This window comes from Buteo buteo, chromosome 3, assembly GCF_964188355.1.
Source record: "Buteo buteo chromosome 3, bButBut1.hap1.1, whole genome shotgun sequence".
NCBI classification, from domain to species: domain Eukaryota; kingdom Metazoa; phylum Chordata; class Aves; order Accipitriformes; family Accipitridae; genus Buteo; species Buteo buteo.
The window spans coordinates 48,459,819-48,477,408 of NC_134173.1; the positions used below are offsets into that span (position 1 = coordinate 48,459,819).

Here is a 17,590-nt window from a genome sequence, read left to right on the forward strand (position 1 = left end):
ATCTTAAGTGTTGTCACAAAATCCATACATCATTTTTTTTCTCAACAAATATATAGCCTATGATTAATTTACATAAATATATAAACATTTACGTTTTTTCTAATGCAACATGTATGCAAGGTCATCTGTGCACTATTTAGTAATAGTGCATTACTACTAAAATATTGACTCCTGTGTGAATCACCATTTAAAAAAAAAAGAACAAACTTGGATAAGAGCATGCCTGAACATAGTGCTTGAAAGAGGCTCTACCTGCTAATTATCATGCACCAGTATTTTGCCTAAAGTTCTGAAATCAGTCATAGGATAATATCAAGATAATTCATGATTTTGAAACTCCTTAAGTTGGATAACGATGCTTTTTTGTCTTGAGTCTTACCTTTTCCTGAAGTGTTTCTGCTACAGAAAGCATTGATTCAGATTTCATTCTGACTTTTTGTTTCCATGATAAAAATTAAGCATTTTGCTAAGTATTCTTATTAAAGGACACAGCCAGGATAATTTTACAAATCTAGGGGTTATTTTATTATTTGAAATCAGATTTCAGATGAAAATTTTATTAGACTGAATCCAGCAGCTCTTAGGATAAAAATTCTTGGCCATTTCCATTTACTTATGGCAACAGAAGCTTCCACTGAGTAGCTCTGCTGGTTTTATGTTGTTATCTGTTTCTACTTTAATATGAGCAGGAATAATAATTCCATAAATATTGTGAACCTACACTCAAATAAACATAACTGAATGTGACACATGGAGCAAAACAAACTCAGGAAATATTACCACTATAGAGTTTTTTTAGCTGTTTCTTTTTTATGTCAAAAGAACAATGATTATGATTAGTAGAACTATAGAAAGAACATCTTACAGTCGTATCTTTTGAGAAACTGGAAGTTAAGCATGTCCAGAAGAAACCCAAAATATGTGTTGATTTTTCAAAAAGTGTACAGTTATCTGCTAAGAAATATTGTTGGTAGAACACAAAAAAACCCACAAAAATGTGATGACATTGCAGTCTGACAAAAAAAAAAAAACGAACCCACAAACTGTGGAAATTTAGGCATAAGTACTAATAGGATCAGAAAATTGGAAGACTGCAAGATTTACTTGATAGTATTTGTATGACTTGCATAGCCAAATCTTGTAGTAGTTTGGGGACACATAACACAATAGTCAATGCAGTATCACCATAATCCTCCTGCAAACCCTAACTACAAACCAAAGGAGTAAAAATGACTTCTGGTAGTCATTTGTTCTCCTGAGTACACAGTGCATCCAAATCATCATTTACTGTCAGCACCAAGAGATTTCACAACACAAGAAGAGATTACATATTAGCATCAGGCTCTCCAGAAGCCATTGAATGTAAAGGATGAATTTAATAGGTCTACTTGTAGTCAACACCAGGTCCCAGCTCTTAATAAAATAAACCTAGACACAAGGGGAGTTTAGAAAAAATCAGAATAACAACTGGGAGCGATGAACATTTGATCACATTATTGCTATGGCTCAATAGCTATTTTCTAGAAAGGCATCTAGCCAACACATTGATTTTCAAAAATAACCTGCTATATACTTCATTTCTTGATGCAATGAGATCACACACTACACAATGTTCTGAACAGTTGAAATATAGGATATTTGTCTAAATGCTAGTCTAAGATGCTCAGTGTTATCTGAAGGAACATGTCATTAGTTCCCTTAACATTATTGAAGCTCTTCAAAACTACCAGCTGAAAATGGGCAAATAAATGGGTTACTTAATAAAGTTCCAACATTTAACCATATGCAACCTCAAATCATCTTAAACTGATAATCAAACTTTTTTTTCCAACCTTAAACCAACTACTTTGCTAGAGTGTAGATAGACATTTGAGAGGCCAATGACTTTCTGCTCTCCCTCGTGCCACTCAGGGAGCTCGTGGAGGCAATAATACCACGAGTACTTCAGCAAACGGTAGGAACAGCCAAGAACAAACAGTTCCTGGAGTCTCCAGTGGCACAGGCAGTAGCAGGATAACATTGCCTCCCTCCATTTGCCAAGAGCATTTCAAAGATGATGTTCTGTATCCTTGGAAATGTCAGGATTAGTTGATTACCAGCACTGCAAGCCCACACTTTACAAAAAGTCTTCTAGTATTGCATAGTTTAATTTCAAATCTACCCCAGGATTCCTGTCCCCGATAGTGGATGCGTGCATAGATTAGCTCTAGCTAATCTAGCTCTGCAAAAGTCAATTCATATATGTCTGGTTTTAATTACAAAAGTAGATTTATTGGTGAACAGCTTTTCTTGGTATGATAGTTACTATTAACACCGAAGCCTCTGGAAAATCATGCTATCTTTTATTTAAGGTAAAAATAACCCACTAAAAGCAGATGACTTCAAAATTTATTAAACTTGATAAATTTAAATTCTTCAGTCTGTGATTGAACAACTGAATAATACCCTTGTAACTCCTCAAACTTCTGAATTTTACATATTCGAATTAATTTATTTGCTCAATGGGGTTTTTAGAAAGCCACAAGACAAACATCTATTTGCAATTTGGGCCTGTTTTGCAAAGATTAAACACTGAGGAAGAGCAGAACAAAAAAGAAAAAAAAAAATCAGAGAATTATAACAGCAATGTCACAATGTGTTTTCTTTAAAATCCCCAACTTTTTTTTGTTTGTTTGTTTTTTTTTTGTTTTTTTTTTTTCCTACAGTGGTGCAGAAAACTAGAAATCTAGTTTGGTTCTGATGAAGCAGAAATTGTTCTCACGCCCAATCCACCTTTTCTGACAGAATGTAAAAGCCTGCTTATTTACTGGAGTATAATCACTTTTTTCTTTTAAGCACACGCATCACAGGTGCATTTACCTGATTAAGAAAGAAATCTCATGAAAAAATACATACTTTATTGAGAACTGTACCCTGTTGTCCTTGTAGTTACCATAATGAATATGTCTGAAAGACCTTGTTTTCAAAAGTGAATTCCATGAAAGTATTAAACTGTCCAGCTTGTCATGTCTGGAGCCATAAATGTTTTCAGAGTCATGAATATAACAGTTTAAATTTCAGTAATGATGTAGTCTCTATATTCAGAAAGAGAAAAGTAACAACCTGTTCATATATTCAAACAGCTCTTAATGATCTACACTTAATGCAATTTCATACATTGCTTGCCAGGTGAGAAAAGAACACTGAAGTGTAAAAATAAAAGGAAGAATCTCATTCCCCTCTCCAATCTGCTCGACAAGAAATGCAGGGATAGCAGAAGCAGCTCTTGGCGTACAGGTGGTCCTGAGGCTGTTCCAGTCCAGCTTCAGGACTGCTCAGCAGCTGCTGCTCAGTGGACTCCACAACACATCGTTAATGCTGCTTAAACGGCATTAACTTTGGCCCAGTTACCATGCACTGAGCTGCGCTAGCTATGATGCTGCAGAGAAAACTGTTAAAGCCCTGTCCTCCATTATGCTGAGAAAGCTCAGCTGAATACCCACGGAGATGCTTCTGAGGTCTATTAAGAGGGAACAGCATGGAGCTTGCAGTTGCATCAAAGATACTGTATCAGATCAGTGCCACATAACAAATTACCACAGTCTTAAATGGTGAAGAAAGAACAGCGTGAATATGGGATGCTGATATAATTAATGTTTCCACTTTAATAGTTATCATTTGGAGACTTTTAGTTTCACAGTATGCACGTAGCTTAAAGAAATATTTCTGTTGGGTATTGTATTCTTGGTGTTGACTTACAGACAATCATTTGCTGAATCAAGTTCCAGCATTGATAATAATACTCAAAACTGTAAGCATGCCAAACTAATTCATACATTTGATCTTTTTTACTTGTCAGAGAACTATTTTTCTGTGTATTATACTTACTGATTGATTTCTGAAAAGCTTGTTGGTTTCTGTGGAGTCCAACTAACATTCAAGGTTCTGACAATATGTCTTAATCTTTTAAAAAATAAGCAGTAACAAAAGAACAATCAATTTAAAGTTAAAAAAACTTCCTTCCATAGTTTCTGCTTATGGAAACAAACACCCGTTATGCTCCAGACAGTTCTGCCTGGGCTTCTTTCAAAGGAATTCTTCCATTCATGCTACCTGTGTGACATGCTGCACGCTCCAGTGATGCCAGACTCTTCTCAGTGGTGCCCACAGACAGGACAAGAGAAATGGGCACAAATTAAGAAACGTGAAATTCCATCTGAACACATGAAAAAAACTTTTCTATTGTGAAGGTCATCAAACACTGGCACAAGTTGCCCAGAGAGGTTGTGGAGTCTCTATCCTTGCAGAAATTCAAAAGCCATCTGGACATCGACCTGGGCAAACCATCTAGCTGACCCTGCTTGACAAGGGGGTGTGTGCTAGATGATGTCAAGAGGTCCCTTCCAACCTCAGCAATTCTGTGATTTTAGAGTATCACGAAGAACTCTAACTGCATGCTATGATAAACCAGCTGTGAGCTGTGTAGCTTCCAGTTTCTGAAAAAGTTCAGTAAGTACTTGCTTGGGACTGCTGCACCTCAACAACTATGCAGCGACTATTTCATCATATTTCCATTCTAGTCACATCCGAAAACTGCTTGCTTGTGAAGCCACATCTCTCTATGGACTTTACAAGCAGCTGAGGTACATAGTAGTATTTTGTTGAAAGTTCATTGATATGAACACAAGGTGATGGTAACAATACTAATCTGAGGTTTGCAGTTTTTAGATGGCACCCACAGTGCACGTCTGTGCCGGGGAGCAGCAAGAGGCCAGCTGATCCATGAGGGAGGATGAGCTGGGAGTTGAGAGCAGGTACGGCACAGGCAGGGCAGTGCCCTCCCTGATGATCAGGGAGGGTGGTGACAGAGACAGGGTCCATCGACAGTCCCAGACAAGGTGAGGTAATGAGGCAAGTCCAAGTTGAGCCCAAGGACCCATCCCTTCAGGAAGGGCAGTGGGCATGTAGGCATGGCTGGAGACAAGGCTACCTACAGTGTACGTGCAAGGTCTACACAGGGACCCCGCAAACCAGGACAGCAGGAGACAGGTCTGGGCTCAGGACACTGACAGCTTTACTCAAGGCAGGTCTGGGTGTCCAGGCATAAGCTTGAAGAAAACCCCTGTGCCTACAAGCAGAGGGGGTGGGTGGTAGCAGTATATGCTACTTTTATGTACTGTTCATATGTATCAGTGATCTGAAACAATTTTCATTAAACCAATTATTTTGGTACTTGTGTTTGCTGTTTATGGTCAGAAGTATTTGTCAATCAATGCAATGTATTTTTCCTTTTCTTTAGTTTTCTTTTCTCCTTTAAAGATATACACTATCTAGTGATTTTCACTTTTCCTCTATCTAGCTGGCAGTTCTTTGCAAATACGTAGTTTTAAAGAAAATTCCATATATTTCAGAATATTTTTGTTAGGTTTTTTTTCTATTATTACTATTATTATTTTGAAACACAGAAGGGGGAGGTACGAATGAACTTCTAAATGTTTGCTTGTCTATTTAAAGCATCTTTTTTGAGCTTCTCAGAATCCCAGCTAAAAGAAAAGCCCTGGCAATAAGAGGTAGGATATGCATGAAACCAAATAAAAATCAGATAATTAAGCACACCATCATTTTCTATGCAGCCAGCAAGAGCCTACTAGAAGTGTGAGTCTAAATCCCGTTCAGTAAAACCAAGTCCTTCCACTGACTTCAGTAGACATAGGTCAAGTCCTTGAGCAGCACAATCTAAACAAATAGAGAAAAGTCTGCTGGCAAAGAGACATTTTGATATACAGGGTCCAATTAATCCTTAGATAAGAAGTAAAAATTAACTTGTGGGTTGCAGCCTCTTCAGTCTGATTTTTTATTAGATATAAATAATCTTAATTTTTTCCTCTGAACCAGCTTTTCAAGGGCTCTTCTTGTAGTTGTCATGCAGTTTTAATACACAATGATCATTCATTACAGCAACATTAATCTGGCAGACATTACTCTTCAAATAATTGCTGCCTGCCTTAATTCCTGGCTTGTCCTTTTGTAAGCATTAATTACATATGTCAACAACAATCAGTTTAGAGTAAGATAATTGCAGGTATGGAAAAAGGTTACTCTTAGCAAATATGTACTTGAAAGATAATGTCTTCATAGTATTAGGATTTTATTTACCTCAAGAGCTTCACAAATTTGTTGGAGGCCCCTTACCTTAGCTATATAAACAAAATGGACAGTCCATTATAAATTTTTTTGTGTATGTGTTTATCACACTAGCTAACAGAGTTGGGATTTTTTTTTTCATAGCCAACAAGATATGCAGATGTTTGTTGGTGATTTGGAGCAAACATATAGATATTTATGGATATTTATTTCACTCCAGTGTGTTAAAAGAACTACTCCATAATATGCCGTTTTGAAGATACACCTAACACTTTTCGACAGATTGCATCAACTGCAATAATTTTGATAAAAATTTCCAATGCCAATGCTGTTGCTCATGTATTTCATCATATAGATGCTCAGCATTCTGTTAGCTGTGGATCTTGTGTATTTTTCAGGGTCTGCAAGCATGCCCTGGATCACAAATTTGGCATGAGTTATATTTTTAGATCCTTCTTGTTTTCATTTGCTTTACTTACAAAGTCAAATCAAGTGTGTCTTCATCATCCATGACTGACTCAAATAAGTATTGTTAAAAACATGAAGTGAAAGTGAACCAACAACCTCTCTAGTTACCTTGATAGTGTTTTGTTATTTTTACAGGCAGAAAGCCTCTCCTAATATCTCACACCTTTGCAAATTAGAAATCTTCTTGTGCTATTCCTAGTGGGCATAGAGGAGAAATGATTAGTATTTTGATGTAATAATAAAATTTTACATGCTGGAAGACTGCTTCCATGTCACCACTTCATGTCCTTCACAGTGGACGTTTCCAGTTTGTTCAGTTTTTGTTCACAGGTCATGTTTTATAAACTTCTGATAATTTCACATACCTGTGGTTAGCATTAACCTTCCAGATCCCTCCAATTTTTCTTTAGGCATACTGGGACCCATCTCCTGGCTGAAGCTTCACCAACATCTAGCAGAATGACATAGCACCTCTCTGCTCCTCATAAAACATTTCTCTTTAAACCTGTCAGAGTGACATTGTTTTCTCTTGAAACAATAGCATGTTGCTATTGTTTGACCAATATGCAGTTTGTGGGCCAGTATAACTTCTAGGTCATTTTATGCTGCACTGCTGCATACCTACTTTTCCCCAAATATTTCATCATCTGCTCCAGCTCCCTAGAGCTGATCTTTCATTCTTGTTCAGCTTAGCCATTTGCACCACATTGTAGTCTCCAGAAGGCAGAGCATCAATAGTTATAGACCTAACATGCTGTCCTTGAAATAGGGGAAAACAGGTAACTGTTACCTGTCAATTAAAAAAAAAATAAATCTGCAAGGCAAACTTTGCTTCAGACTACCAGAACTGTCTCAAACCACAGTTATTATCTTCTAACAAAGTAAATGATGACTTTTTTAAACATATGTGATTAGACTCATGAGAATGCATAAGTCTATGCATTTCTCGCATAGACCGAATTCAAGCTAAAACTCCAGGAATGACCATAGTGAAAATTTGCTTTTAAGCCATAGCATATTCAAAGTCACAAATGGTGAGATAATGAGATACCTCTTTCAGCAGCTGGGTGAATGCATTATACATCACCAGTGCAAGTTTTTTTTTTTACTATCTAGAGTTTTCAGAGACTTTTTTTTTCCTAGTCTGTTTTACTGAAATATTAACTACATGGAGAGAAACATAAATTACTTATTTGTCTGCCCGCACCCTATCAGTGGTGTATTTGGGGCAGCTGCAAAAGGCCATTTAACAATTTCTTGTATGATAACTTATACTGAAATGTCTTAAGCTGACAATGGACTGAAGAACAGAATATTGATTAAGCTAAAATGGATGGCAACCTTCTCGTATAAGCTGCTTAAAGCATATAAATATATAGAAGCTCATTATTAAGACCTTATCAGATTTAATGTTATGAAGGGATTTTTTAAAAAGAGAATTACTTTTTATCCACTTATGTAATCTACCAATGCAGTGCATTAATAAAACATCTAGCACTTTCAGAAAAGGTTGATAATTAGTTGTCGGCACTTAACTACTAATGACAGCTGCAGAGGATATATTCTTAACTTATATTTTATTCAGGTACTAATGGTTAAAATTAGAAGCATAATTAGCATACCAGGACATGATGATTCATGCTGTTATTGATTTTGTTGCAGACAACTTTATGCTTCCATGCCAAAATTGTCATATTGATTATTTGTGGCTACTGGTATGCAACCCTTACATCAGTTTTCTGTCTAGACAGTAACAACTTTTATAAAATATTTAGTAAGAGTGTCCATGACCCAGAAATTTTCTTGAAGCTTAGTTTTTCTTGCTTATTTTCATTTTAAAGACTGACAGCAACTGAAAATGCAGTGTGATTTTCTGATTTGGAGACCCTGAATAATCTTCTTCTGGAGGCTATATTTTTCTGAATGTTGTTTTAAATATGGAGTATATGTTGTGGAACTGAATAATTTAACATATTGTGTTTATTAATCATAAAGAGGGTGCAGGATACTGGGGGCTGCTAAGTACATTTCACATCATCAGAAATTCAGCTGGAACAAAACCACTTATCCAGACACCTTGAATATAAAGAATACATTTTTTCTAGTATAATATACTTGATCCATCAGTTAGTTCTGAGGAATTAAGAGCTAGATGGTTTTTCATGTGGGAAATAGCCATGCAGAGGACACCAAAACCTGTGAAATTCTAAACAGGTTTTGCTTTCAGAAAAAAATTGCCTAACCATGTAGATGAATGTAGTTGAGACCCACCACAGTCACCTTCTGGAAATGAGAGCTCAGGAGAGTAATCACATGCTCCCCTCCAGGCTCCTGGGACCACCTAGTTCAAGTGTGATGCAGAGGGGCTCAGGCTAGAAGCATATAGAGAAAAGGATAAAGAGAGAAATGTACATCCTGAGATCTGAAGCAGCTGACTTGACATCTAAAATATGGGAATGTCAAGACTGTGGATATTTCTTCTATGAATCTTCATTCTTTGATGTCACAGCTACAACTGCCTATGTGCTGATACTTGGAATAGTTGAAACACTGAAAGGTTATCTGGGCGTCTAGTTTGCATAGGCTGTTGGACCCATATTTGTACTGAGTTCATATCCTTGAATTTCAGAGGAAGAAAATCCAGATACAATGCAGAGAAGGACACCCAAGATGCTAACAGGAGCATACGGTATGCTCACATCCCACCCAGAAAAAACAAGCAATCAGGACTTAATGTGGCTTATGAACCACACCTGCCCTGACTGTTAGACATAGATGTTGGTCAAGGAACTGGTAAATAGAGCAAGGTTTCACCACGGTTAGGAAACAAATTATGCTATGTCTGGAATATGTGAGATTTTCTTCAATTACTTTAGGAGAAAAAGAGACAAGGGCCATTATCAGGAGCAGAGAAAGGAGTGGTTAAGGGTTTCTTTGTTCATTCAAGGTAAACTGTGTCCAGGTAAGGCTTGTTACAAGAATGAAAGTAGTAATAAGGTAATGCTACATGTAGATTTAAAGTAAAGGAAAAAGTCTTCCAATCTCGTATCATCTAGGTATATATGAAATATTGCTAACACAGTGTTTGTAAGCACTTGTTACAGTTCAAAATACCAGCTGAATCAATACCCACCAGTGTGGTCAGTATTTATAACCATCCATGTGAATGAGACTTGCCTTGCATATGCTTTTTGGGAAGGTCTGACTGAATTAGTAACCTTATGTGCATGCAAACACACTCATTAGAAGGAACAAGCACATTTGCTATCCATTGTTCATCATCTGTCTTTCTCCTTTTTAAAAAGTTTTCATCATCCAATGAAGGCACAAACAGTGCTATGTGCCTAAGGAGACCAATCACACAAGTTAATGACCAACAAAAAGCTGAACTGAATGATATTCAAAGACCTCATAGATTGAAATATTTTCCATTATTTACTGAATACTTGATATGACCACACAACTTGTATAGTAACTGGTCCATATTTTGTAATGCTTTATTGACAAAAAGAAAGGGTATAATTGTCAGTTTGGGGGGTTGGTTTGGGGGTTTGGTTTGGGTTTTTGTTTTTTTTGTAGTGGGTTGTGGTTTCTTTGTTTGTTTTTTGTTTGGGTTTTTTTGTGAATAATTAAATGAGCTTTACAAATTAGACTGCAATCTTTCTAGGTCAAAAAGTTTTCCTCACATTGGAAACATATAGCCATTGTTAATACTAAATAAGTAATAATGGTAATCAGAGTACAAAGAGGGACAAAGTCAATTGCAAGAATGTAGGGAAACTTATTTTTACAAAATTGTGTCTAGTTACAGAAAGATGAGTCCTCAGGGTGAAACATGAATGCTGAACCATAGGAGAAGGTCTGAAGCCACAAGTCATATTACTGAGATATTTGTAGATATACCACCAGATTTACACAGCAATCAGACCTAAAATTAAGAGAAAATGATAAACATTTGAATTCTAGTTTATAGCCAAGTGGAGACATTTTATAAAGAAGCAATTTTTTTTTTTCAAGCAGATCTCTATCAAATTATCTTGCTGCAAACTGGAGACTTTCTGAGCTGATATTTGGTTTAGTTGCTACAGCCTTCATTATAGTATGTAAAAAATAGTCTGAGCAAAGGACTGAACTTCCCAATCCCACCAGAACTAGTTTAAAATAACATGATGGTGGGGAGTCACCATTTATGTGTGTTGTTTTATGAAATCAAAGTAAACTAGAACATTTTTGCTAGTAGTCAGTAACAAAGTAACAAAGAAGGTTATGCTGAGAGTAGCTAGAGGATCCCCTATAAATTTAATCGATAAATCCACTTCAGTTTTCACTTGGAAACCTGGAAAAACTAAATAACTCTACTGGGCCCTTATGAAAGTTAATGGTTTCTCTTGTGAGCTCTCAGTCTGGAACAAAAACCTTATTGATGGAAAAGGAAAAGAAAATGGATTTGGGAAATAATAGCTAAGGATACTGACAAATAAAGGAGATTTATTAACAGCTTTGTAGTTTCTTGGGCAGTAGATATTTCCTTAGTATTCCCATCTGTTAGGGCAAAATAATAAAAGACCTTTCATGTGAAGTGGCTCAAAAAACGAGGTTTTGATTAAGAATTTTTTAAATCCAGTTTCCATTCAAATGAACCTGAATTCCGCTCCCCTCTTTTTTTTTTTTTTTAAATTTCTGTTAAATTTTAATTTCTAAGGAAGGTTACTTAAAAATGTTGAAGCATACATTTCCAAAATCAGATGAGTTTGCTTCATCCTTTAGGGATGCAGTGACATCTCAGCTATACCACTGTGGTATAGATGAGTTTAGATGCATAGCTGCAGAGGTTCTGAGGACCCTTGACTGATGGGGTCAGATGGGCTGCTCCAGAGCCACAAGATTACAGACATCTCTTCAGGCTGAAAAAAATCTAGGTCCCTCAGCCTCTTATATGGCCCCAAACCATCCTTGTACCTCTCCATTGGGCTCGTTCCAGTTTGATTTCTCCAGTTTGTACTGGGGAAGCCCAAGCTGGACATGATACTCCAGATGCAGCTTCACAAGCAGAGAATAAGGGGCAATGATCACCTCCATTTACCTCGCCCAAACATCAGCGTAAAGCAGGACTTTATCTGAGCTGGCATAACTTTGTTGCTGCCTCCTGCAACTTAGCCTCTGGTGTGCAATTTAAGTCATTCCCAGACCCCTAGAGGTCTTCAAAATACAACAAAAGCACTGCTCATCCACTTATTGAATAATTATATCTATTTTAGACTACTAGTTTTTGCCTTCAGAATGCTTCAGGCTCTCTCTCCCTCTGTGATCTGTTCAAGACTAAGAAACCAACTTCTTTCCACAACATCACTGAAGATCTAAATAAGCACTCCCCATGCTGCCCCACATACTCATATGATGGTGTGTTTTATGACTTCAGTTTACAAGAAATCTGTCTTTTCTATTTTTTTTTTTCCAGGAAAGCTAGCAAATAATATATACTGAGATACTCTTAATTATTTATCTTGCCTGTAGTAGCAGTATCCAAAATGAACAAACTAACAAAATTTTGACCCTCCTTCCAGAAAAGATAAACACTTAAAGATGTTCATACAGCTTTTAGAGTGAAGAAACTTTCTGAAGATTATCCATGTAGGTAGCTATTATACCTGGATACATAACATTTATGTGATTCTTTTTGCCTATATGATACCTGTCTAGAATAAGAGTGAAGGGGTTTTGATAACTTTTCAGTACATTGGATGAAAAAGAAGAATGACAGCAGAAAAAATCTGATAAATTAAATTTGACATGTTTTTTATCTATATAAAATGGATGCTGAACAGCTGGTAATTGCGAATATTTTAGCAGTCATTTTTGATGTGGAATATTGCTTCTGTGCTCAACATTAATGAGATGTGAGTTGTACTTCATCAAATTGACAGTTCTTAGGGTTTTTTGCTGAGCACGTGATACATTTCTTAGAACAGTGGATAATGGATACACTTACCTGTGAGGAGAAGAAAAAATTCTTAGTTTCATTACTTGCTAGTGACTTACTTCAGTCATCCATTATGAAGCTGTGCAAACAAATATATGGGTACATATAAATAGAATAGATAGAAAAAGTATGGGTAAAAATAAATAGAAAAATCTATTCAAAGTAATACAAGACATGAACACTTTCTCTAAAGGAACAAGAAATAAAATATACATCTTAAAAAGAATGAGTAGACCTAGAAGCTATTAAAGAATTTAGGAACATTTACCTTTACTGAATTACTAGGTTTTCGTCTTCTGCAAAACCTTTTACTGCCATATATATTTTATTGAGTCTGAATTGTTATTGTTGAAAAAACAAGCCATGATGATACATGAAAGTAGCTGATGGCTCATGAGAAGTTTCGGAGAGAAGTCAGAGGGATTACTCAAATATTTTATGTTATTCACCCACATAAGCAGGATGGATTAGTGCCTTTGATTGCACTGTGAAAGGAATATAAAGAACCTACAACTGTTCATACTCATGTCTAAGGAGATGATTATAAAGCCATCCACAGTTGCCTGGGTCAGACACATATGATTTTGACTAGTTCTGCATGAGGTCAGTGGGTGAGCTATCATGTCTCAGCATTACAGTTCTTGGGCTTTTTAATGGTTTTTTTTAATTGTGAGTCATGGTTGCATGCACACACACTAGCATATAAAATCAATCTTGCCATTCTTACCTGTACCAGGGGCCTAAGACTTTGAATTTCTTTTTCTGGTGGTGAGCCTGCAAAACAGTCTAGAATATCCCAATAGAAGCAATGGGAGAAAAGACTGGGCATTTATAGATTGATTTATCAACACTGCTGGTGGAGACTGAAAAGGTAAACATTTGATGATAATGTCATGCTCCTATAATAATAGTAGGTATTCACATTCTACCAAATTAATTTGATGGGTGATGGTCACAGTAGGAAACTGGTAAATAACCAACTGCTAGGTTTGAGGTTCTGTGTTGCCAAACTCCAATGGAATGAACTGAAGGTATTTTGAAGAATTGACTTTGGTTTTCTAGACAAAGGAATTGTTGTACTTCTATTCTCTCTGAACTTCATAAAATGTTACATAGAAAAGTGTTTGTTACAATGCAATTATTAGGAGCAGTGTAAATAAGAACAAAAATGTGCTAATGGGATTCATCTGCTGAAAAAAAAAAATTAAGAGGTACTATAAAAATGCAGGGGACTCAGATATGCAAGAAAAACGGGATGTCCTTGAACACTGGAGTAAGAGAATTTAGATAAAATACAACAGTGAAAAACCCAAACATTCTTTTCTATTTTCTTTGTTTTCTTTTTTCTTTTTTTTTCTTACTTTTTTTCTATGTCCTTGGTGACATATCTGTTTTAAAAGATCTGTGTACATTACTTAATCACAGATCATGAGCTGAACTCAAATATTATCTGCCTTCTCCTTTAAGTTGCAGCCATACATGAGGGTAGCTTGTTCCCAAGGCATGCCACAGTGCAGTCCAGAAGTTAACTTTGGAAGCATACAATTTTACTACAAGTATCCAAATATGAAAAAAAAGAAAACATTAAGTTAACATTTATCAGGAAAATATTTCTGATTTAGATAATGGACTGGTAGTGTTGTAGTGTTGATGATTCCAGATACCCAAGTTTAAAGGGCAGGTATTCAAAACAGTACAAGTATACAGAAAAATTATCTCAGGGATTTTAGCCTAAATAAAATCTGATCCTATTGTCTGTATATGCATCAAGGAATTAAAAAGATGGTTAACAGAAGTGCTGGTACATATAAAAATCAGTTCATTCCAGAGAGATATTAGAAGAAGTTTCCTAAAAGTTATTACAGTCAGGTTTTGGATTAGCTTCCCAAGAGGAGTCTGAACATGTTACAAAATGGACGTCTGGCTGCTGGTGACAGCAGAGCATACTGCATTCTGTCATCCAGAAAATCCCTTCAGTTTTAGTCTTCTTCATTACAAAGATGTTTGCACAGAAAAAAGGGAAAACATGTGTTACAGAATATGGAGAAAGAAAATATATTTGGTCTTGTTGGACTTATACTATTGGCTGATATGAGTTCTTGGTATAGTCACTCCAATTGTATCTTCTAAATTTTTTGTATTCAGTACTATAGGTCAGCATGCACAGTCCTGTCATTCTGTAGTATCTATTCTTTTTTATCAAGAACATTTGGAAAAAAAATCCTGGAAAAAATTTCTTTATATGAAAATTAATAATAAGCAAAATTCTTTCTCACTTGTACAAATTATTTTTTTTTTCTGGAAAAATCCATAAATGCTATATAATAAAATAGGACTGGGAGGTCTTGTTATTTCAGGCAATAAACTCATTTACAGTAACACCACCATAAGAGACTCCAAGATAATAGACAGGAAAAAATCCTGGAGCCTGAGTCATGGGACAGAATTGAAAAGTGCTGAAAGTGGAATAGTACCTTAGTAGCCATCAGGTCTGTGAATGAAACCACAACAACATAAGAATGTGATAGCTAGGTGAATGTAAGCTCTCAGGATCTCACTTCTGATTTAGGACCTAATAGCAATAAATGGAAAGCATATATGCTTTAAACTTGCCAACTAGTAGTCTAGGTTGCTACAAATCTGAAATCTTTATACCTTACAAGACATTCTCTCTCATCTGAAATAAAAAACAAACAAACAAGCAAACAAAAAAAAACCCCAAACAATTGCTTTAATTATCTGGGTCTCAGTTTACTTTAGGTGAAATTTCTCTCCACCTTTTACATCTTCACAAAAGTGTTAAGGACAACAAAAGGCACTGGACACCTTTCCTCATCTTTGATGAGGGTAACAATAAAAACGATTTGTTAATACCACAACACTGAACTTAATTCCTAAGACTGAGAGCTTGCTTGCAAGGAAGAGCGACACCATCTAAAAGTTTATTGCATTTTTAAATATGTTCTGATTAATGAACACAGTTCCACCCCATGAAGACCTGACTTAAATCTACCTATGGAGACAGATTTTAGTAAACCTCTACAGCAGTTGATGAGTGCAGGTAATTATTTTCCAAGTCTAATATCTCTTCAAGCATTACACTCATCGAACCCAGGTTCATTTTTTAAACAAATGGTAAAGCTATGAAGACTTTACAGGTTGCTGCTATAAATATAGAAGAGACAGTAAAAATTACAAATGCAATTTTAATTATTGTATCAATAGCTCTATTTTAACAAGGTTAATGAGCATAAATATTTGATTCTGCTCCTCAAATGAATGCAGCTAAATAAGTGGAAGCAATAATTATTCTATTTCTGAACACTGTTTTGAAGGACCTCAGCAGGTTACAGAACACAGTTGCAGACTGAAAGGTGAAATATGTTTTAATGAATCCCGAGAATCTGCTGTAGCATTACCTTGATTACAATAAAATTTCTAAACCTGTGGTTTTTAAAACAAAATCACAAATCAGGCTTCCAAATTCATGATTTTTTTTTAAATGGATAAATATTGAGTGTTTTCGTTGGTCTCTTGATGTGAGTTGGTAGCATGTATTTTGCTTACAGCTCAGCCTCAAACTGTAATCATAAGCTTCAGACATACAATCTATTCAAACTGAAAATAAAATATTCCAGTAATCTGCAGATCTTTGTGGTGCAAGTTTTAAGAAAAATGCCATATATTGTGAGATACATCATAAAATTAAGTAATTTGGCAGTGCTGCACTGTTTGGGAACATTTTCATTTTAGGAGGCTGGCAGACTCCAGATAAGGCAGAGTTTGTGGTACCTCTTTGGCTTCATCACATTAACTTTGGAACTGTGCTGTAGGAAAACACTTTGTGGTTGTACAAGCAAATAAATAACTAATGATTTTAGTACTACCTGCATTTAGTATTTTATGAAGCAAAGATCAAAACTAGCAAAGTGGAAATATTTTCAAAGAGTATATTGTGAATTATAATGATGAGAACACCACCTAGACCATTGATTAAACATGACTGAAAGGTCTCTTTTAGGGATTTTAACATTCTTATGAGATCAAAAGGATCTTAAATAAATGTTAGATATGTAGAAATAATTTATTTTGTTTACTTACACACAAAAACTTACATAATTAATTAATATATTTATCAGTACATGTGTTTCTCTTTCAGTATTTTTCTCTTTTTAAAGATAATTTCATTAGGAAGACAGAGAAGAGTCTCAGTTTCAAATAATGTAGTTTGCAATTGTATTCAGCACAATTTATTTGTCCGGTCACAAAGTCCATGCTATTTAAAATCAATTGTGTGAATTTTGAAATTTCATCTTTGAAAATCTCAAACTTTTTTGCTGTTATGCTAGATAAATCTTAGAAATCTGAAACATTTAGCTGAAAATGGTACACTGTGTTCAGAATGACCGTGTGATCTCAACCCTACATAGTGCTGTGCTCCTCATATTTTGGCTGAAGTTAGTAAGAACTATAATACTCAAAATTTTGCCCTACAGGAAAATTATATACTTAACACATATATTACATAATGTCCCTCTGAAAAATATTAATCACTGCATCCTCTCTCTTTCTATATTTCTTATGTTTTTTTAACAGAAATGTCTCAGAGTTGCCGCAATACACACAGAGAAAGAATGTCTCAGTCCTATAACCTACAACTTTGTGAATCCTGTTAGGAAGGCATGCATACAGTATCAAATTTTGTAAGGGTAGAAATGGAAGATGATTTCCAGAATTTTTAAAATTAATTTGATACGCTTATATTGTACACCCACCAACTTTTTTTTCTGGATACATTAGGCAGTGAAGCTGATGGCATTCTACATAATACCAAAACCTAGTAAATCAGCCCCTAGCTAGTCAGTAATTATGTATGACTAAACACATGAAAAAAGCAAATATATACATGATTCTGAATACATTAGCACTCACCTTTCAATAGGGTTACAGCACCAACAAGGTACTGGTGTTTGGGTTACTTCTTATGGTCACATTGTCATTTCATAGATGTACTCTTTA

At 35.6% G+C, this 17,590-nt stretch overlaps 1 protein-coding gene across 1 annotated transcript in view; it reads left to right on the forward strand.

Moving 5' to 3' along the window:
* RALYL (RALY RNA binding protein like) overlaps positions 1-17,590 on the forward strand; it is a 398,734-nt gene that overhangs the window by 71,074 nt on the left and 310,070 nt on the right. The gene's annotated exons all lie outside the window — the stretch shown is intronic.